Raw genomic sequence first — 22,257 nt, 5'->3', positions numbered from 1 at the left:
ATTGTGAGGAAAGAGGGATAAAGAAGAGTGGGAGAAATGGACAGAAAGAGAAAGTGGATGAGTAGATAAAAAGGACAGGAGGGGGGAGGAGAGAGAGAACTGTAGAGAGAAGAAGAAGAGAGGAGATTAGAAAGAGGAGAGTGCACAGAGGAAGTGGGTGCACTGACAGGGGATAAGACGATAGAGCTTAGCATGTCCAATGTGGCTCTGAGAAAAAGAAGAGGAGGAGGAGAGAGAGAGGTGGAGATAGTGAGGGAGAAACATGAAAGAGAAAGAGGAGAAAGGGAGATAAAGATAGGCAGAGGAGAAAGATGGATAGAGATGGGGGAGAGAGAGAGGAACAGAGAGAGAGAGTTGGGGGGTTGTGAGGGAGAAACACGAAAGAAAAAGAAAGGCAAAAGGGAGATTAAGATAGACAGAGGGGAAAGATGGAGAGATGGGGGAGCAGAGAGGGAGAGAGAGAAAGAAAGGGAGAGAGAGTTGAGGTTTACTGAGGGAGAAACATGAAATGGGAAAAGAGGAGAAAGGGAGATGAAGCTAGACAGATGAAAGATGGAAAGATGGGGGAGAGAGGGAGAGAAAGAAAGACAGACAGGGAGGGGGTAGTGAGTTAGAAACACAAAAGAAAGAAACAAGAAAGGGAGATAAAGATAGACCGAAGAGAAAGATGGGGGGAGCAGAGAGGGAGAGAAAGAAAGAAAGGGAGAGAGACAGAGAGGTGAAGTTTAATGAGGGAGAAACATGAAAGAAAAAAAAGGAGAAAGGGAGATGAAGATGGACAGGAGAAAGATGGATAGACATGGGGTAGAGAGAGAGGGAGAGAAAGGGAGATTGACAGAGAGAGGGAGAAAGGTGAGGGGGTAGCTAGTTAGAACCACAAAAGAGCGAAAGAGGAGAAAAGCAAGATAAAGATAGAACTGAGGAGAAAGATGGCTAGAGATGGGGGGAGCAGAGCGAGAGGGAGAAAGAGAGAGGGGTGAGGAGGCATTCAGGCAGAAAGACAAAGGAGAGCAGGAAGGAGGAAGGGAGATAAACATAGAGAGATGGTGGGAGCAGAGACAGAGGGATAGAGAGAGAGAGGAGATATGAAAGACTCACAGCTGCATTTGTCTGTAATTACACACTACACTACATGAAAAAACGTGTGCTCATTTTTGTCTGGATTCAATTTCAAATTTTTTCCCAGTTTAGTTCAGATGTACGATGTCGTCTGTGAGTTAGATCGACTCAAACTCGGCGACGAAAATATGAACACACAGACTGCACACGAAAACATATTTGTATAGAATTTTTCAGTTTAGTTCAAATCATGTGACCAGACGTTGAGAAATGACATCAGAAAGTGCGTCTAAGCTAGTGCTAGTGTTCATTTCAATACTAAGGAATGGACTCGATACTCAATACCGATTCTGATACCACAATGATAATAAAAACGCTCTTTATTTAGACAATAGAATGTAGTTTTCCACATTAAATTGTAGTACTTTGTGTTCTATTCCCATGTGGCCTTATGTCTGTGTAATCCCTCAGTGTCCAGGTAGGCTCCATAGTGGACCGTGAGCTTGTACTAATCTATGTGTATTATACTTGTTCTCAGAAGAAGAGGCGAGGAAGGAAGAGAGAGAGGAAGGAGGCGAGACGGTATGGAATGGAGAGAGAGAGGAGGAAAGATGAGGAAAGAGGAGGAATAAAGGTTAGTGAGCGAGGAAGGAGGTAAAAGAATGGGGAAGGAGATGAGAGTGAAGAGGAGGAACAGAGGGAAGATGAGGAGACGGGGAGGAAAGAAAGAGGGTAAAGGAATGTAGGAGGCGAAGAGGAAAGAGAAAGGAGAACAGTGCTCAGTGGTGCAGGTAGGTTCCATAGTGGTCAGTGAATGTGAATTTTTTTAGTATCGATACCTGCTCAAATGAGTCTCTACTTTCGATACTAGATTAGCATCTGATTTTTGATACTTTTAGCCACTTTATTGTTTAAGTACCTTCTTTGCATTTTCTATACTGTTTTAAATTATATAAACTTCAAATTTAGCATTCTTTGCAGATATAACAGCCCAAATATATGACTATGCACAGGCCCGTCGACAGAAACGTGGGGCCCAGAAGCCTCACATGGGCCCCCCTCTAAGGTAAATGAATAGAAAGACGGTCCAATTCTGGGCCCTTAGACCCTATGGCCCGGGACAACAAAAACGTATCGGTAAAGCCTTTTAGTCTTTTTCTAATGTAAGATGGTGTATAAGGTCAACAAGCCACAGTGTAAAGCAGGGGTGTCCAAGCTTTTCTCTTTAAGGGCCACATATAAAAACACAGACAAAGCTGAGGGCCGATTGAGGGCCATAGACTGATCGCCAATACAATGAATACTTGAAATCTGCGTTATTTCAAGTTTGACTGAACCACTAGACCTTTATTCATGCTTATACCTCATTGGGACACATTAAATATTTGAGATCGTTAAAGTCGATTTTCAGAAATGTAAAGTAAAAAGTACTGGTTAAAGTAATATGGGCCAATTTACCCAGAAGCTTGAGGGCCGCATTTGGCCCAGTTTGGGCTTGCCTGGTGTAAAGGTTGGGAGTTGTTGATCTTTCCACTTGAGTAGTGTTAATGTTCGAGCCAGAAGTGTGGCAAAAGCAATTAAATTTTTATAATTTTCATGAAGGTGCACAGATTCCAGTGATATACCAAATATTACGATGGTGGTTTCAGGTTCAACGTTGGGCCCTAATACTTCAGAAATATGGATCCAGTCTTTTGTTATAATTTTAAGACTAAAATTCCCTGTTGGGTTAGTACTGGACAAAGTGAAGTGTTTCTGTCTCTGTCCCTTCATAGACATTTTATACTTCTGCTAAAACTCAGGTATAGACATTTTCACCTGTAAAACTGCACATATATTTTGTCCTCCTCCTCATCGCCCCGTAGACTCCAGTCACAGTTTAGACCTGACCAACTAAAGCTGTTCACTCTGGAATAACAGCAGAGGAGTTTGAGACTTTTCCCTACAGTGTAAAAACATTTTAGAGACTTTTTCAGGCCCTTTTTTCCACAGGGTCAAATAAAAATAAAAAAGCAACTGCTGCTGAGGTAATTTTCAATGGAAAATGGGTCTGAATCCACCTAAGTCTGTGACCAGTCCAGTCCAGAGATACTTGAACCATGTCCAAAATACTAAACATTATTTTGTTTTAAATAGTCATATCTTCTGTTTGTCTCCATGAAGATGTCATTGCTTTGCCTTGAATGTTTCACAGTATGGCATTAAAATCCATCCTCTTAATGACCAGCACGTGCCCCCCCTCTCTCTTTCTCTCTTCTTTCCTCTGGCCCTCTCTCTCTCCTCCCTCACTGTCTCTTTCTCTTCCCTCTCTCTTTCTCCCTCCCTGCCCCTCTGTCTCCCTTGCTATCCCTCTCCCTCACTCTTTTTCTCCCTCCCTCTCTCTACCGCTCTCTCCCTCCTCTCTCTGTCCTACTCTTCCTCCTTCTCTCTCTCCCTCCCTCCTCTCTTCCATCCCTCTCTCTTCCATCCCTCTCTCTTTCTCTCTCCCCCCTCTCTCTCTGCCTCTCTTTCCCTCCTCCACTCCTTCTCTCCCTCCCCCCTCTCTCTCAGCCTCTCTCTCCCTCCTTCCCTCCCTCTCTCTGCCTCTCTTTACCTCCTCCACTTGCCCCCCCTCTCTCTTTCCCTCTGTCTCTCTCTCTTTCCTCCCTCTCTCTCTCCGCCTCTCTCTCCCTCCTCCTCTCTCTCTGTTTTGTTCCTGATGTAAAGATCTTTATCTTAACGGTGACATAAAGTGTTTTATCTGCTCTGTGTTTTTCATTGCGAGATAGGCACAATAGAATCTCTGGGTTTTTAGGTTAGCGGGGCCACTACAACAACAAGTATTTTTAAAGCTTCACTCTGTAACTTTTCCAGGCACTTTTATGACAGTATTGTTTTCTTGAAGTCCTAAATAGACAGTGAAATAGAACTTTAAGCCTTTATCCCATTAACGATAAGATCCTCAGTTCAATTCACACATTTCAGGAAAAAGGACCTTTTATTTTTCTATTTCATTTTTATTTCAGATAAAAATAAAAAAAATTGATCATAGTGAGTTAAATAGTTCTATTGATTTTTCCAGTGTTTGAACCCTGGTCTGGTCACATTACTTTTACCATTGCGAGACAGAGCGAGTGCCTTGGTAGAGGTCAGTTTCATATATATCTCAGCGTTCAGCTCCAGTCAAATGACGCTCATCGAGGCTAGAGCAGATATAATGGGCCAAATTGGAGCAGAGTTTTATATATGGAATTCTGACAGCGAGTATCATAGCAACCAAAGAGCCAATCCGGAGCGAGGCTGTTGAAGGGGCTGGTCCTGGTTTAGTTTTATTAGTTTTTATTAGTTTTATGTCTGGATTATTTGATTCCTTTTTCTTCACAGCAGCGACCCATTAAGTCCTACTTCTAATCATGTGTTGAATGGATTTAGTCCTGGTTTAGACTTGGTTTAGTCCAGGTTTAGTCCTGGTTTAGATCTGGTTTAGACCTGGTTTAGACTTGGTTTAGTAATGGTTTAGACCTGTTTTAGACCTGGTTTAGTCCTGGTTTAGACCTGGTTTAGTCTTGGTTTAGACCTGGTTTAGACCTGGTTTAGACCTGGTTTAGTCTTGGTTTAGTCCTGGTTTATTCCTGGTTTAGACCTGGTTTAGTCCTGGTTTAGACCTGGTTTAGACCTGGTTTAGTCCTGGTTTCGTCCTGGTTTAGTAATGGTTTAGACCTGGTTTAGACCTGGTTTAGACCTGGTTTAGACCTGGTTTAGTCTTGGTTTAGACCTGGTTTAGACCTGGTTTAGTCTTTGTTTAGTCCTGGTTTAAATCTGGTTTAGACCTGGTTTATTCCTGGTTTAGTCTTGGTTTAGACCTGGTTTATTCCTGGTTTAGTCTTGGTTTAGTCCTGGTTTATTCCTGGTTTAGTCTTGGTTTAGTCCTGGTTTATTCCTGGTTTAGACCTGGTTTAGTCCTGGTTTAGACGTGGTTTAGTCCTGGTTTAGACCTGGTTTAGACCTGGTTTAGTCCTGGTTTAGTCCTGGTTTAGTCCTGGTTTAGTCCTGGTTTAGTCCTGGTTTAGTCCTGGTATAGACCTGGCTTTTATAAAAGTAACTGTACCAGGATACATCTAGGATCTAAATGAGTAATCAGAGTACATATTCTGAGTACTTGTATTCAGTTACTTTCCTGCTGTGACTGTGCTTCAGGCCTTTAAGGGGTTAAACTCATCTGACTGTAGGAGGCGCTGTGTGGGACCACGCAAACAGCAGGGGGCCAACGAAGAGCTCAGAGAGGATGGAGGGAGGAGGAAAGAGGGATGATACTGACGACAGGAAATGTGGAGAGCCCAAGGACACAGGAGAGAGGGAGGAGGGGGAGGAGAAGAAGAGAGAGAGAAAGAAACTGAGGGGACTGGGAGGAGGATGAGGAGAAAAGGGAGAGGAGAGAGAGGAGGAACCAAGGAGATGGGAGGGAATGAGGGAGTAAGGGTAGAAGAGGGTGTAGAAAGGGGGAGGGGACAAAGTTAGGAGAAGGGAAAAGAGAGCGATACCGTAAGAGAGAGAAAGGAGGGGTTGAAAGAGAAGAAGAGAGGTGCAGAGAAAGGGGAAGAGGAGAAAACAGAGGATTAAGGCAAGAAGGTGTACCAGAAAAAGAGGGGAGTGTGGGAGTGGGAAGCTAAGTAGACAGAAGAAAGAAAGGAGAGAGGATGGAGAGAGAAAGAGAGGAGGGAGAGAGCGAGAGAAAAGAGGATTAAGCAAGGTGCACAAGAGAGAGGAAAGAGTCAGGAAGCGAGGATGGACAGGTAGAGAAAAGGAAAAGAGGGGTGAGTGATAGAAAGGAGAGGGAGCAAGAGAGAGACAGAAAGAGAGGTGGGAGGAGAGGAGAGATAGGATTAAGGTAGGAAGGTGTATGAGAGAAGAGAGAGGAATGTGAGAATGGTAGAGCAGAGGAAACAGAATAAATAAAGGAAACAGGATGGAGAGAGAGATGCAAAGAAAGAGGGAGGAGGGGGAGATGAGGGGATATAGGAAGGTGTATGAGAAAGATAGGGAGAGAAATAGGAGACAAAGGAGAGAGAGAGAGAGAGGAGTCAGGAGGAAGAAGGGATGAGACAGAGGGGGTGGAGGAGAGAGCGTGATGTGATGAGGTGTTTGCGGCCCCCCTGAGAGGTGTGCACATATGCTCCCCATCGAGCTCATATTTACACAGGAAGAGAGGGATGAGGGAGGGAGGAGAGAAGAGAGGTAAAGTCCTGGTTTAGACCTGGTTTAGACCTGGTTTAGACCTGATTAAGACCTGGTTTAGACCTGGTTTAGACCTGGTTTAGACCTGGTTTAGTCCTGGTTTAGTCCTGGTTTAGTCCTGGTTTAGACCTGGTTTAGACCTGGTTAATCCTGGTTTAGACCTGATTGAGACCTGGTTTAGACCTGGTTTAGTCCTGGTTTAGTCCTGGTTTAGTCCTGGTTTAGACCTGATTGAGACCTGGTTTAGACCTGGTTTAGACCTGGTTTAGTCCTGGTTAATCCTGGTTTAGACCTGATTGAGACCTGATTTAGATCTGGTTTAGACCTGGTTTAGACCTGGTTTAGTCCTGGTTTAGACCTGGTTTAGACCTGGTTTAGACCTGGTTTAGTCCTGGTTTAGTCCTGGTTAATCCTGGTTTAGACCTGATTGAGACCTGGTTTAGACCTGGTTTAGACCTGGTTTAGACCTGCTTTAGACCTGGTTTAGACCTGGTTTAGTCCTGTTTAAACCTTGGTTAAACTGTATTAATCAGCACATGTCTGGTTCCAATCTAGTTTTAAATCTACTGGTGTTTCTTTTTTACCTTTTGTGACTGAACCCTGTAGTCCTAAACTCATCCTCACACCTACAGCATGTGCACGTGGAGCATTTCTTCGTTAGCGTAGCATTAGCATAGCGTTGAATACAGATTAAAAAACCCAAACATATTGTGAGTGTCCGGCGCCGTCTCCCCGGAGCGTCCTCTGTGACTGACTTAGAATAACACTCGGGAGCAGAGAGGCTGTTAAACTTTATGGAGGATTGAAAATGGACAATTAGCATCCCAACGATCGCACTGTGTCACCTGGACCGCTCTCAGACCCGTCGCCATGGTAACCGCACTCTTCCCTGATTGGCCGACGGCTCTTCCTAATTTAGGCTACCCCCTCCGCCGTGGACACAGAGTTCACTAGCAATTATGTGGACAGTAGTGTTGCAAAACGAGACCGCCGTGATTCAAAATGGAGGTTGGTTTGGACAGTCTTGAGATCATGAAAATGGCTTGAAGTTAGTGTCCCTATCTCGCAATGATGTAGACTCAAGTTAAACATGGACTGGGGCTGTTTATGGACCTATTGTGCTTGTGTCTCTATAGTTCTCATCTATGACACCTGTGGATCATTATGTTTACACATTTACACATTTTAAATCACAATATTCATCTAAAACGACTTCATAAAAGAAGCAGTTCCGCTGACTTCCCCGTTCGAAAATGTGGTGCCCAATGGGAGCTGACGTTGCCATAAACATCACAACAAAGAGCCGCATGCTGTTGGCGCCCCATATTGATAGCTCCAAATCACACCGAAATATGGTTTTAACTTTTTATTTCCATTGAAACATACAGGTGACATGGTACTCCCAGAAACTTACATAATGTGGCTTTAAATCTACTTTACTGTAATGTTTTTTTGAAGTTAGCAACAAAAAATAAATCTAAATGTCTTTTTTATTGAACAACTGTAGTACAAGTCATATTTCAATATTCCATCCATCTATTTTCTTCCACTTATCCAGGCCAGGTCGAGGGAGGAACAGACTAAGTGGGATCTCTCAGACTTCCCCACACCCCAGACACTTCCTCCAGCTCCTCCGGTGGGACCCCAAGGTGTTCCCAGGCCAGCCAGCCTCTAGCGTGTCCTGAGCGGGACATTAACACCTCCCCAGGGAGACGTCCAGGAGGCAGGAGGAACAGATGCCTGAGCCTCAGCTGCTCCTCTCCACATGCAGGAGCAGTGACTCTACTCCGAGCTCCTTCTGTGTGACTGAGCTTCTCCCCCTCTCTCTAAGGAAGCGCCCAGCCACCCTGCAGAGGAAACTCATTTAAACGCTTGTATCCGCCATCTTGTCCTTTTCAAAGGTGAGAGGAGGAACTGAGATCTAAACCAGGACTAAACCAGGACTAAACCAGGACTAAACCAGGACTAAACCAGGACTAAACCAGGATTAAACCAGGACTAAACCAGGACCATTGGTGAGGGTAAATGGAGCTTCTTCACATCAGTCCTATACACCACCTGTCAATCTCACGCTCCATGCTTCCAACATTTGAATATATTTTAACTAATAAACCAAACCCAATTTACCAGCTGTGCATTACGTTGGACCATAGCATTCAGGCACAGTCTCTCCCATGTGGTACCAAATGTATAGGTTAATCAGCATGTTATGTAGTAATATAAAGATATTCGTTTGCTAATCACAGGTTCATTTGTGATTAATGGGTTGGATCGTGCAGTGAAATATTTTAATTATGTTTGTACTGGCGTCTAAGTGAAGGGCACAGCTTCTCTGGAGGTGTCTCTGTCCACAAACTGACGCCAACAACATGGACATTATGACTGAGTGTGTTGCCAAGGAAACAGTGATTATGTGAAATGGATGGAGTGGGATTTGAACTGACAATCTCTGGCTCCAATTCACTTTCTATTGGAAAACTGTGGCTCCTCTCTCTGTAACTGCTGCTGTCAGACTCTTCGTTTTGGTCTTAAAATGTTGCGTCTTTTGTTTTGTTTGTATTGTTCTGCATTTTTAAAAAAAGTTTACTTCTCCGTCATCTGCCCTGATCTGTATCTGCGTCTGTTTGCTCCCTTCAGCCTGCTCCAGGGTCAGAGGTCAGAATGGCCATGTGCTTCTTGTTACTGTGCTTTTACTGTTCATTATCTACTCTCAGGGTGCTCACCTCAGCACAAAATCCCTGTGCCCTTTGACCCCAGGACTGTAGTGCCCTTGGCTGCCTCGCCATGCAACAGGAGGTCACACGAACGTCCAGATTTAGGAGCATGGTTAGACCCGGGATTGTGTGGGGAGAGAGAAATGATCCTCTGTACCACTGTCCCTCTCTGTACCACTGTCCCTCTCTTTACCACTGTCCCTCCTCTGTACCACTGTCCCTCCTCTGTACCACTGTCCCTCTCTGTACCACTGTCCCTCTCTGTACCACTGTCCCTCCTCTGTACCACTGTCCCTCTCTGTACCACTGTCCCTCTCTTTACCACTGTCCCTCCTCTGTACCACTGTCCTTTTCTGTACCACTGTCTGTACCACTGCCCCTTCTCTGTACCACTGTCCTTCTCTGTACCACTGCCCTTCTCTGTACCACTGCCCTTCTCTGTACCACTGTCCCTCCTCTGTACCACTGTCCCTCCTCTGTACCACTGTCCTCCTCTGTACCACTGTCCTCCTCTGTACCACTGTCCCTACTCTGTACCACTGTCCCTCCTCTGTACCACTGTCCCTCTCTGTACCACTGTCCCTCTCTTTACTACTGTCCCTCCTCTGTACCACTGTCCCTCTCTTTACTACTGTCCCTCCTCTGTACCACTGTCCTCCTCTGTACCACTGCCCCATTCTCTGTACCACTGTCCCTACTCTGTACCACTGTCCTCCTCTGTACCACTGCCCCATTCTCTGTACCACTGTCCCATTCTCTGTACCATTGTCCCTACTCTGTACCACTGTCCCTCCTCTGTACCACTGTCCTTTTCTGTACCACTGTCTGTACCACTGTCCCTCCCTGTACCACTGTCCCTCCCTGTACCACTGTCCCTCCTCTGTACCACTGTCCCTCTCTGTACCACTGTCCCTCTCTGTACCACTGTCCCTCTCTGTACCACTGTCCCTCCTCTGTACCACTGTCCCTCCTCTGTACCACTGTCCCTCTCTGTACCACTGTCCCTCCCTGTACCACTGTCCCTCCTCTGTACCACTGTCCCTCTCTGTACCACTGTCCCTCTCTGTACCACTGTCCCTCCTCTGTACCACTGTCCCTCCTCTGTACCACTGTCCCTCCTCTGTACCACTGTCCCTCTCTGTACCACTGTCCCTCTCTGTACCACTGTCCCTCCTCTGTACCACCGTCCTTCTCTGTACCACTGTCCCTCCTCTGTACCACTGTCCTTCTCTGTACCACTGCCCTTCTCTGTACCACTGCCCTTCTCTGTACCACTGTCCCTCCTCTGTACCACTGTCCCTCCTCTGTACCACTGTCCCTCTCTGTACCACTGTCCCTCCTCTGTACCACTGCCTTTCTCTGTACCACTGTCCTTCTCTGTACCACTGTCCCTCCTCTGTACCACTGTCCCTCTCTGTACCACTGTCTCTCCTCTGTACCTCTGTACCACTGTCCTTTTCTGTACCACTGTCCTCTCTGTACCACTGCCCCATTCTCTGTACCACTGTCCCTCCTCTGTACCACTGTCCTTCTCTCTACCACTGTTCCTCCTCTGTACCACTGTTCCTCCTCTGTACCACTGTTCCTCCTCTGTACCACTGTCCCTCTCTGTACCACTGTCCTTCTCTGTACCACTGTCCTTCTCTGTACCACTGTCCCTCCTCTGTACCACTGTCCTTCTCTGTACCACTGCCCCATTCTCTATACCACTGTCCCTCCTCTGTACCACTGCCCCATTCTCTGTACCACTGTCCTTCTCTGTACCACTGTCCTTCTCTGTACCACTGTCCCTCCTCTGTACCACTGTCCCCCCTCTGTACCACTGTCCCCCCTCTGTACCACTGTCCTTCTCTGTACCACTGTCCCGTTTCTGTACCACTTCCTCCTCTGTACCACTGTCCTTTTCTGTACCACTGTCCCTCCTCTGTACCACTGTCCTTTTCTGTACCACTGTCCCTCCTCTGTACCACTGTCCTTCTCTGTACCACTGCCCTTCTCTGTACCACTGTCCCTCCTCTGTACCACTGTCCCTCCTCTGTACCACTGTCCCTCTCTGTACCACTGTCCCTCCTCTGTACCACTGTCCTTCTCTGTACCACTGTCCTTCTCTGTACCACTGTCCCTCCTCTGTACCACTGTCCCTCTCTGTACCACTGTCTCTCCTCTGTACCTCTGTACCACTGTCCTCTCTGTACCACTGCCCCATTCTCTGTACCACTGTCCCTCCTCTGTACCACTGTCCTTCTCTCTACCACTGTTCCTCCTCTGTACCACTGTTCCTCCTCTGTACCACTGTTCCTCCTCTGTACCACTGTCCCTCTCTGTACCACTGTCCTTCTCTGTACCACTGTCCTTCTCTGTACCACTGTTCTTCTCTGTACCACTGCCCCATTCTCTATACCACTGTCCCTCCTCTGTACCACTGCCCCATTCTCTGTACCACTGCCCCATTCTCTGTACCACTGCCCCATTCTCTGTACCACTGTCCTTCTCTGTACCACTGTCCCTCCTCTGTACCACTGTCCCCCCTCTGTACCACTGTCCCCCCTCTGTACCACTGTCCTTCTCTGTACCACTGTCCCGTTTCTGTACCACTTCCTCCTCTGTACCACTGTCCTTTTCTGTACCACTGTCCCTCCTCTGTACCACTGTCCTTTTCTGTACCACTGTCCCTCCTCTGTACCACTGTCCCTCCTCTGTACCACTGTCTTTCCTCTGTACCACTCTTTCCTCTGTACCACTGTCCTTTTCTTTACCACTGTCCTTCCTCTGTACCATATATTCACTTTTCACTTTTAAACATGTGTGAACTCCAGGTCTGTTTGTGATAAATAAACAACATTTTAACACAGATGAAAACCGCGTGGTATGAGCCCTTTAAAACAACGTGGTCTGGGCCCTTTAAGCTTTTCCCAAAGCTGTTTTCTGTCCCGTCGCACTAAATCCCTATAGATCTTGGGTCCTGTCTGTTTTGCCTGTAAGCACTGCTCCTCCTCTAAACCCACACAGACCGCTCCATATTGGTCACTCCCCTCTCTCCACCGGTCAGAAGATCAATTCAGATGCCTTCCCCTGACTTTTAATGACACCTTTAGCTTCCTGAGTCTACATTTAAACCTATACATCCTCCATTCATTAATCCATCCATCCATTTATCCACCAATGTAAAGTTCGTTGTGAAATTGCTCTCCTTTTGACAGGGACAGGACAGTTGCATTGTGGGAAAAGGAGCGGAGGTGACCCCGTAGTACGCACTGGACACTCGTATGCACACGTAGCCTGCTTTGGCTATTGGCAAGTGGAATTAGTGAATGTATGAGCTACACAGAAAGTCATTATAGCACGATTAGAGACAAACCTCCCCTTTAATCTCATTTAGAAAAGGCTGGTCTGCCTGTCACTAAGTCACTCACACATCAGAGACCGCATGGGACCGCACGCACACATCAGGGACCACATGGGACCGCACGCACACATCAGAGACCCCACACAAACATCACACATGAGGGACCACACGCACACATCAGGGACCACATGGGACCGCACGCACACATCAGAGACCCCACACAAACATCACACATGAGGGACCACACGCACACATCAGGGACCACATGGGACCGCACGCACACATCAGGGACGGCACGTGCACATTAGGCACCACATGCACATATCAGGGACCTCACACACACACACACACACACACACATACATACCGCATGCGCACATCACACATCAGGGACCGCACACACGCATCAGGGACCGCACACACACATCACACATCAAGGTCCACATGGGACTGCATGCACACACATCAGACATCAGGGATCTCTTACACACATGAAGAACAGCACCAGGACCAAGCTTTGGTTAAGGGGCAGGGGTAGTAGTAGTAGTGGTTGTAGTGGTAGTAGTAGTTGTAGTAGGAGTAGAAGTAGTTGCAAGTGTAGCTTCAAGGCATAGGATTATAGATTTAATAACATGAGTAGTAGCAATAGTAATAGTAGTAGTAGTAGTAGTAGTAGCGCTAGTGCTAGAGCAGTAACAGTAACATTAAAAAAAATCATCATTGGATGAGTGGTCAGATCCACCGACTCACAGGTTAGCAGTGTGATTCCAGCTCCCAGAGATCCAGAGATGAATGCTGTCATTGTGTCCTTGGGCAAAACACTTTACGCACCTCGCCCCCAGTGTCTGTGTACACTGGTGTATGAATGTGTGAGTGGTTCCTTGATGATGAGTGACTTGAGTGACGGTTATAAATGTTCATGTCTTGATTTACAGACACAATAGTGAAATAAAACCCCCAGGATCATGTAGAGCGGGTTAATATGAACATTTTAAGACCAAAATGACGAGTCTGACAGCAGCAGGTACAGAGAGAGGGGCCACAGTTTTTCAATAGAAAGTGAATTGGAGCCAGAGTCGATGGAGCCGGAAGTGCGCCCATGATCACTTCCTGTTTGTAACGCAGTGGTTAGCAGGTTAGCTATGTCCATTTATATATACAGTCTATGGGTTCCTGTTTTAAACCCCGCCCTGAGACAGATCTGTGTATCTCTCTCTCTTCTCTCCTCTCTTCTCCTCTCTCTCTTCTCTTCTCTCTCTCCTCATCTCTCTCTCTCTCTCTCTCTCTCTCTCTGCTCCACAGCTGTGCCTCCCTTTGGGCCCGGACACTTTTACCACAAACTGAGCAAACCTGAAATCAGAATGACGTGAAAGCAAGAGTGGAATAATGTAACAAAGAAACGAACGACACACACTGAGAAAAAGAGAGGGAGGAGAGGAGAGAGGGAGAGGAGTGGATAGAGAGGAAGTGAGAGAGGAGAGGGAGTGTGAGAGGGAAAAGAGAGAGAGGGAAGAGGAGAGAGGAGAGAGACGAGAAGGAGGACAGAAAGGGTGAAGAAATTAGGAGAGGGAGGGGTAGAAAAAAAGGAGAGAAACAGCGAAAGAGAGGGGGGTTAGAAGGAGAGGGGAGGGATGGAGAGGAGTAGAAGAGAGAGAGAGGGTGAAGAGAAGAGGAGAAGCAGGGGGAGAGAGGGGGGAGAGGAGGAAGAATGAAAGAAGAGGGAAGTGAGGGAAATGGAATGAAAGAAAGGGGGAGAGAGAAAAAGAGGGAGGGAGAGGCTAAAAAGAAAGGGGAGAGACAATGAGGGACAGGAGAGAGAAAAGAGGGGTAGAGGGGGTTAAAAAGGAGAGAGAAGGAGGAGATACAGGTGCAAAAGAAGGAGTACAAAGAGAGGGAGAAAGAGAAAGGGGAAATAGAGAGAGTGGGGTGAAAGGAGAGGGGTGGAAAAGGGGGAGATAGAGAAAGATGGGGAGAAAGAAGAAAAGAGGGTGGGGGAGGTAAGAAAGAGGGGGGATGGCAAATAAGACAGAGAGAGGAGGAGAGACAAAGGAGAGAGGAAGAGATTGTGAAGAAAGAGAGTTGGGGCTGTGGCGTGTGCTGACAGACGAGGTTTTATTTTTGGCGGTAGATTTTCTCGGCAGTTCAGACACGTACTTCCTGCGCTCACATTTATCTCCAAAACAATATGTGTACTCAAGTACACACAACTACACACAAATACACATGAATACATATGAGTATACATAGGTACACATGAATATACACAACTACACACGAATACACATGAGTACACACAGGTACACACAAGTACACACAGGTACATACAAGTATACACATAAATACACTTTGGTACACACGTATGCATTTCCCCACATGTATACACACACACTCACACATTGGTACACACAGGTACACTTGCACAAATACACACTCACACACAGGTACACAAGCACATATACATGCTCACACACAGGTACACACATATACACACAGTCACACACAGGTACACACAGGTACACATGCACGCTCACAGTTATCTCCAAAACAATATGTATACTCGAGTACACACACATACAGGCACACAGACACGCACGTGCACACACACTGTGACCTTCTCTGAGCTGAGTCTGCACAGAGTCAGGGGTCAGTGCCTCCGTCAGCCGCCGGGGAGAGAGAGAGAGAGACACAGAGACAGAGAGACAGAGGGAGGGAGATAGATAGAGACCACAGGAGTAATGTACACTGATGGCGATGATGTGGTCAACTCATTTATATCAGGATTTTACTAAACCTGCACTGTGGAACTTTCCTGGTCTTGTCAGTTATACTTTTATTTTGTTACTCAAAAATATCTTGAATGTTCAGTTCTGATTTTGGTCTTGGTTTAGTCCTGGTTTAGATCTATAGTCTTGGTTTAGACCTAGTTTGGTCCTGGTTCAAACAAGTCTCTGGTCTACTTCTGATTTAGAATGTTTCTTTGAGTCCTGGATAAGTCCTGGATAAGTCCTGGATAAGTCCTGGATAAGTCCTGGTTAAGTCCTGGTTAAGTCCTGGTTAAGTCCTGGTTAAGTCCTGGTTAAGTCCTGTTTAAGTCCTGTTTAAGTCCTGTTTAAGTCCTGTTTAAGTCCTGTTTAAGTCCTGGTTAAGTCCTGGTTAAGTCCTGGTTAAGTCCTGGTTAAGTCCTGGTTTGGAGCTGAATAATTCCTGGTTTGGACCTGGTTAAGTCCTGGTTAAATCCTGGTTTGGACCTGGATAAGTCCCAGTTTGGACCTGGATAAGTCCTGGTTTTGCATCACTTTAGTTTGAGTTCATTTTTTCTATATTTGATCCCACAAATCCCTTAAATCAGGGGCGTCAAACTTATTTTCACTGAGGGCCACATGAGCAAAATCGCCGCCATCAAGGGCCAGATGTGACTGTGAGGCAGTATAAATGTCACTAAATGTATGTGTTATGTAAAATAAATGTAACTACTTTTTAACTTGTTAATTAACTCTGTATTTATTATCAAGTTGCAAATATCACCTGTCTGTAACTGTGTATCCCTGATAAACTGACATTTTTAAAAGTGTATCGGGGCACACCTGCTCAGATCTTCAGCTCAGCTTCAAAAACAGCCTTTTAATTATTGGACAATTTGTTGTTTTTCTTGAAGACTAACGTGTGCATACTTAGCTCCGTGTTTGGTGTCAAAATGCTGACGTAGATAGTTCAATTTCACAACCATCCACGCCTCAAACACAAAAAACATACAGGGTTTTCTCCTTGAACTAACACACACTTGTATTCACCTTCACCTTTCCTGAAACTGCCAACAATTTTCCTGAACATTTTGGGATCATTTGCATATATTTCTCAGTTCCACTCAAATCTCATTAATTTATGGCCGATGCACACATTAAAGCAGCACAGACTTATCTTAAAATGACAGTCATGCCTTTCAATTTACTTTCTTGCGGGCCACATAAAATGATGTGGCGGGCCACATTTGGCCCCCGGGCCTTGAGTTTGACACATGTGCCTTAAATCATGTATGGATTTTTAAAGCGCAACAATAAACCTACACCATGGAACTTTTCTGGTGGAGAGTCTGCCATCTGCTTGTTTCCATGGTGATGTTATTGCTTAGAGTGTCGAACAGTATGGCATCGGATTCAATCAGATGCATGTTTTTATTGCTCAAAAATACCTAAAAAAACATGCATCCATGACTGGACTTGCCTCTCCACAGATCTGATTTAACCTGGCCTGAGTGAGGTTTAGTCCTATACTGTGTAACATCATGAGTTACTTTAGGAAACGATATGCATTTTCGAAGAATTCATATTTTATTTAATTTTGAAAAATATCACACGGAGGTCACTCCTGATTTGGTCTTGATCCAGAAAAGTTACGTAGTACATCTTTAGTTCAAGCAAAGCAAAATGCACTTTAAACCACCCCCATTGTACATGTGTTTGGATCATAGACTGTGAAGATGTGGACTAAGTGAGTGTCACCCACAGTGTTCGGCTCCAGTCAAATGAAGCTCATCGACGCTAGAGCAGTTATAGCGGTGAATTTGAAGCCACAAGTATCATAGCAACCAAAGGGCCAATCCAGAGCAAGGCTATTGAAGGTAACGCCCCTTGACAGTGTTGCTAAGCGCCTGCTCCCTGCTAAATCAGTGGTGCAAACATTTAGCAATGCTGTCTATCAAACCTGTTGCTAATGCTAGTGGTTATTAATGTTCATATCTTGATTCACAGACAAAATTGCGAAATAAAAACACCAAGATCATGTAGAGCGGGTTAATACGAACATTTTAAGACCAAAATGATGAGTCTGACAGCAGCAGCTACAGAGAGAGGGGATGCAATTTTTCTGTGTAAAGTGAATTGGAGCCAGAGTTGATGGAGCCGGAAGCGCACTCATGTTCACTTCCTGTTTGGAGCACGGCAGCTAGCAGGTTAGCTTTGTCTATTTGTATATACAGGCTGTTTGGATCCAAAGTGTATCTGAAACTTTTTTTTTTTCCTTTTCTTAAAAATAATATGTTTTTTGGTCAAATTATGTAAAAAAAACTACTTTAATCCCAACTTTTTTTCTTTGTTTATAAAAAAAATAAAAATAGTGAAAGTGTTGTGTAAAGCGTAGATGGAGAACACAGAGGTATCATCGATTGAAAACAGCTCAAATTCCCCACGGCTCACTGAACAATGTTTGGCAATTACACATAATTATATGTTCCATCTCGACATGAAGCCGCGCCGTTAGCAAACAGCGTTAGCAAACAGCGTCGGCGTTGTCATGGCGCTTTGTAAACTGTTTTCTCAGACTTCAACATAAACTGGAATTACTTATATACGCAGTCAGCTGTCAATCAAAGCAGTGCATGTGTTCGGAGTTTGATGTTCCGTCTTCAAAGTTGGGCTCGAGTTCAGAATCATGAAAGAAACGAGCTCCAAAGATCAGACGACTGTAAACATGTTTGTTCCATGTGAAGATCCAGCGTTGGCTTCAGGATGTGTGTGTGACTGTGTGGGTGATTTAAAGGTGAATTATTTAACTTTTCAGGTAGAGATTTTGTTGTTTTGTCTAGAATGTCGCATGGTATAGCATTAAATCAGAACTATTCTGCAAACTGTTCTTTTAACCATGTTCTAGTCCATGGGTGCCCAAACTCTTTTCACAGAGGGCCACATCGTGAAAAATAATTGACATGCAGGGCCACAGACCAGTAGTCAATACAGTGGATAATTCAGATCGGTGCCTTTAACATACTTTAAATTAGGCTTAAAATATTATTAGATCTGTATGACAATGCAATGTGATGTTATTTGGGTTATATTGGTAGTTTTACTCAAATTTGCCATAAAAATACTGATTATGATCAGTTGGACCAGTTCAGTTGAAGGCTTGAGGGCAAATAAAAATTGGTCTGAGGGCCGCCTTTGGCCCCTGGGCCATAGTTTGGACACCCCTGTTCTAGTCGTTTCTTCTCATTGAGCTTCTGAAGTTGTATTTGGAGTGATTCATGTTTGAGTAATCTTTAATATCTTATTTTTAAGATGCCATTTTGCAGATCTACCCCCGTTTTCACCTCCACCGGGACACGCCCACTGTGATGGACACGCCCACTATGCGGTACGCACTTCCTTCTTCAGTTTTATTTTCTTAATTGGTAATACTCATAGGATTCGGCAGCGTCGCGTAGTCATTTTGGTATAAATTTTTAAAAAATGTGCTGCTCTCTAGTGTGATGTGTAGCTATCCATAGGGGGCGCCAACAGCATGCAGCGCTTTGTTGTGATGACGTTTACGCCGACGCAGTTTTCTAACATGGAAGTCAGCGGATTTGTTACTTTTATTAAGTCGTTTTAGCCGAATATTGTGATTTAAAATGTGTAAATTATAACATAATGATCCACAAGTGTCAGAGATGAGAACTTTAAAGACACAAGCATAATAGCGTTGATTTAAAGCTTGTACATGTAGAGAAGCTGTGTGAATGAAACAAAACACAACTCCAGGTCTGTTTTTGAGGAGGTAACAGCATCAGAACATGACTTAAAGCTACAAGAGACAGTTTTGTGTAATATTGGACCTTTAAATTGAACTGTTGGCAGCTTTGGGTCTGTGTGTGTTTACATTGACTAGACCATAGTAACTTTAGAACTGACATTATCCTCCATCACTCACACACACACACACCCCGACACACACACACACACACACCCCCACACACACACACACACAGACAGCGTTACTTGAGCTGGATTTAGTGTCTTTAATGGGACTAAAAAGCCACTGAGAATTGTCATGATTTGAAAATGTCATGTGGTCCAAAAGGTCAGAGCGGACGATGGGAGGGAGAGGAGAGGGAGGAGAGAGGTTAGAGGGGAGAGTGGAGAGAAGAGGAGAGCAGAGGGAGAAGAGAGGAGAGGGAGGAGAGAGAAAGAAAAGAGCGGAGAGAAAGAGGGAGGAGAGGGGAGATGAGAGAGGGAGAGGAGAGGAGAGAGGGGAGAGAGAAGAGAGGGGAGAGAAACAGGAAGGAGAGAGGTTGGAGAGAGGGAGGAGAGAAGGGAGAGGAAAAAGAGAGGGAGGAGTGGAGAGAAGAGGAGAGGGGAGAGACGGAGGGAGCACATGGAGCAAAGGAGAGAGAGAGAGGAGGTAAGGAGTTTTTCGGAGAGGGGTGGTCGGTCCGGTGAGATACCAGGTGATGGTGATGCTGAGATAGTTTCCATAGTAACCCCTGCCCCTCCCCCGTATCCCTGCCCCCCTCCCCCACACGCATCTCCCAGTTCTGTCACATGACTCAACAGGAGGTGAACCAGTGCAGACCACACACCTCCTTATACTGTGTCTACTGGACCATTTTCATATTTACAATCTAGTTTTAAAGGCACACTGTGTAACTTTTCTTGTGGTAGACCCGTCACCTGGAAATGAAAGGAATAGACTCGATACTCAATACCTGGTTCCGATACCATGATGATAATGAAAGGAGAGGAGGAGGAGAAAGAGCAAAGGGAGGTATAGAGGGAGAGGAAAGAGGTAAAACAAGAGGAGGGAGGGAGAGGAGGAATAGACGGAAGCTGAGGAAGGGGGAGGAACGAAAGTGTGAAGGAATGTAGGGAGAGAAAAGCTACAGCTCAAGATCACTCTAAAGATATTCAGGAAAGGTTCATTTCTGTTTTGTGAGTTTTTTAGTATCAATACCTGTGAAAAATGAGGATTTAGTTTATTGATAGCTTAGTCCTGGTTTAGTCCTGGTGTAGTCCAGGTTTAGTCCTTGTTTATTTCTGGTTTAGACCTTGTTTAGTCCTGGTGTAGTCCTGGTGTAGTCCAGGTTTAGTCCTGGTTTAGTCTTGGTTTAGTCTTGGTTTAGTCCTGGTTTGGTCCTGGTTTAATCCTAGTTTAGTCCACGTTTAGTCCTGATTTAACCCTAGTTTATTCCTGGTTTAGTCCTGGTGTAGTCCTGCTTTAGTCCTGCTTTAGTCCTGGTTCAGTCCTGGTTTAGTTCTTGTTTAGTCCTGGGTTTTGGTCCCCTCCTCCTCAATAGTCCATTGACTCTTTGGTCCTGACCTTGAGTGGCTCTGTTTCCATCAGCGTCTCTTTGTGGAGCTGTGTCCCTGACCTCTGACCTCTGATAACACCTTCACTTGTGTAGACCATTTAAAACAAGTGTCACTTTAAATATGATACGGAAATACACGATTCTCCTTTGTCATAAATAAACAAATATAAATGTATATCTTTTGTTTAAGGCATGTAGTCTTTTTAATATTTATTTATATATTTGTATATTTTAGCTTTTTATGAGATAAAGAAGACTCTTTCCACCTGTTTTAACAAAGATATGAACGTTTTAATGTTTTGTTGTCATTTGTTTATTTTAAAGGTGCATTATGTTCCGGAGGGGGGTCCACTTCCTGCTCGTCTCCATGGAGATGTTATTCTTTTGACAGGAAAGTTCCATATTATATCATTAAACAGTTCAATCTTGCATATGATTAATTGTGGATATTTTAAGTGGACTGTGAAAAACATGCATTGTACTGGGTGGGCTTGCCTCTCCACAACCCTGACTTGTAACTTGGCCTGGGGGAGTTGGGTTTACAGCCATACTCTGGAACATTTAGTCCTGGTTTAGTCCTGGTGTAGTCATGGTTTAGTCCTTGGTATTTCAGTTCTGTTCTGACACTATTTTAGTCCTGAGTCAGTCCTGGTTTAATCCTTGGTATTTTAGTTCTGTTGTGACACTCTATTAGTCCTGGTTTAGTCCTGCTTTAGTTCTGCCTTAGTCCTCCTTTAGTCCTGGTTTAGTCCTGGTTTAGTCCTGGTTTAGTCCTGGTTTAGTCCTGGTTTAGTCCTGGTTTAGTCCTAGTTTAATCCTGGTTTAGTTCTGCCTTAGTCCTGGGTTAGTCCTGGTTTAATCCTGGTTTAATCCTGGTTTAATCCTGGTTTAATCCTGGTTTAATCCTGGTTTAATCCTGGTTTGTTCTGCCTTAGTCCTGGGTTAGTCCTGGTTTAATCCTGGTTTAATCCTGGTTTAATCCTGGTTTAGTCCTGGTTTAGTTCTGCTTTAGTTCTGCTTTAGTCCTGGTTTAGTCCTGGGTTAGTCCTGGTTCAATCCTGGTTTAGTCCTGCTTTAGTTCTGCCTTAGTCCTGCTTTAGTCTTAATTTAGTCCTGGTTTTGTCCTGGTTTTCATTCTTACTGAGTGGGCTTGCCTCTTCACAAACCTGACTCGTAACTTGTCCTGGGGGTGTCCACAGTTCGTTTCTATGGAGATAGTTACGTTTGCAGCCACTTTTCTGTGGAACATTCTTATCAGAGCAGTAATATCTCCATAGAAACCAGCAGGTGGTGGACTCTTCACCAGAAATGCCATATAGTGCAGCTTTAATATGTGTGTTTAATCTTTCATTTCTTTGATAAAGTCTTAAATCCACATTTAAACCCATCACTTTTCACTATGTGGAAAAGCAGTTTGCCATCACTATCTGTCAGAAGAACACTGTGTAAATGTATTTATAAAATGCATTTATAAAGTGTATAAGGGACTGTGACGATAGACTGACTCAATATCTCACCTGAACTTTTATTCCAAGATCTCATGATTGTCTGTGTCTAAAAATGGGCTGCGCTAGAACTGAAATGGGAAAAAAAAGCTTCGGAAACCTGGACAGATACTAGATACCACTAATGCATTTAAAGGGCCCATATTCCTCTATTCTCTGATCTCTGTTCTAATGTTTCCTCATCACAAACAGACCTGGAGTTGTGTTTTGTTTCATTCACAATTGTTTAACACACAAACCTGAGTCCTTCTCTCAAACTGAAAACACTCTGTTCCACTTTGTGAAGTCATCAAGTGGTAATACAGGAAGTGCTCCACTGTGTTTTTAAACTCCTCACACCTTCACTAGAATCATTTGGAT

The sequence above is a fragment of the Periophthalmus magnuspinnatus genome, chromosome 19 (genome assembly GCF_009829125.3).
Source record: "Periophthalmus magnuspinnatus isolate fPerMag1 chromosome 19, fPerMag1.2.pri, whole genome shotgun sequence".
Classification (NCBI taxonomy): Eukaryota; Metazoa; Chordata; class Actinopteri; order Gobiiformes; family Gobiidae; genus Periophthalmus; species Periophthalmus magnuspinnatus.
This window is presented reverse-complemented; position numbering follows the sequence as displayed.